We start from the raw sequence: 1145 nt of genomic DNA on the forward strand, positions 1-1145 counted from the left end.
GTAAAGAAATATATATACACATATATAAAGGCGGTGAGCTGGCAGAATCGTTAGCATGCCAGGCGAAATGCCTAGTTGTATTTCATCTGCTGTTACGTTCTGAGTTCAAATTCCGCCGAGATCAACTTTGCCTTTCATCCTTTTGGTGTCAATAAATTAAATACCAGTTGCGCACTGGGGTTGATGTAATCGATTTAATCCCTTTGTCTGTCCTTGTTTGTCCCCTCTATGTTTAGCCCCTTGTGGGCAGTAAAGAAATATATATACACATATATATATACGCATGTACACACATACAATATAATCAGTTATTAGTAGGCATAGTACAATATTCCTATTATATATTGGGAGAAAGAAAGACAAGATTCCACACAGTTACAAAACCCAAATTCCCTCGTAAAGAATTGGTTGGGTGAAGTCTATAGAAGAAGTTACCTAAGGTGCAGTACAGTGAGACTAAACTTGGAATCATGTGCTTCCAAATTAACTTATATGATGAACCCCCACACTAAAAATCTCTGTCTTTATACATCCGTGTCTGTTTGATTTCCTGTCCATACAGTTGTATTTGTAAGCAGATCTGTATATATGGCTTGTCTTTATCTGTATACTTTTCTGTCTCTATACATCCGTGTCTTTACATACATACATACATACATACATACATACATACATATATGCATATATACATACATACATACATTCATATACAAAGTGTGGTGAATACATTGTTGTCTAAATTACAAAAAATGAAAGTAATACTGACATCTCATTTTAACAGATATATTTACCAAAATTACATAAAAGTATCTCATAGATGGTGCCCAACTGGCCCTACTATACTGACCCTATTATACTGTGTAGTCAACAAAATCAAAAATAAACAATGCACAAAATTAAAAATATAACATGGTGACAATTTACCCATTGCATCCATTATATATAATTATAAGCTATATATTTATGTGTACATACAAGTGTGTGCAGTAGTCCTTGAATTTTACTAAGCTCTTGAAAGAACTTGGAAGATTGGGCCTCCAACCAGGCCTTTTGCGATACCCTTCAATCCAGAAACTTTTTAGCATCCCCTCATGTATACATATACGTGTATTTGTGTGTGTGTGTGTGTGTGTGTGTGTGTGTGT

At 34.7% G+C, this 1145-nt stretch overlaps 1 long non-coding RNA gene across 1 annotated transcript in view; it reads left to right on the top strand.

Annotated features, from left to right (window-relative positions):
* The window catches only part of LOC128250987 (uncharacterized), a 9662-nt gene that overhangs the window by 7252 nt on the left and 1265 nt on the right, over positions 1-1145 (top strand). The window lies entirely within an intron of this gene.

The sequence above is a fragment of the Octopus bimaculoides genome, chromosome 27 (genome assembly GCF_001194135.2).
Source record: "Octopus bimaculoides isolate UCB-OBI-ISO-001 chromosome 27, ASM119413v2, whole genome shotgun sequence".
NCBI lineage: Eukaryota > Metazoa > Mollusca > Cephalopoda > Octopoda > Octopodidae > Octopus > Octopus bimaculoides.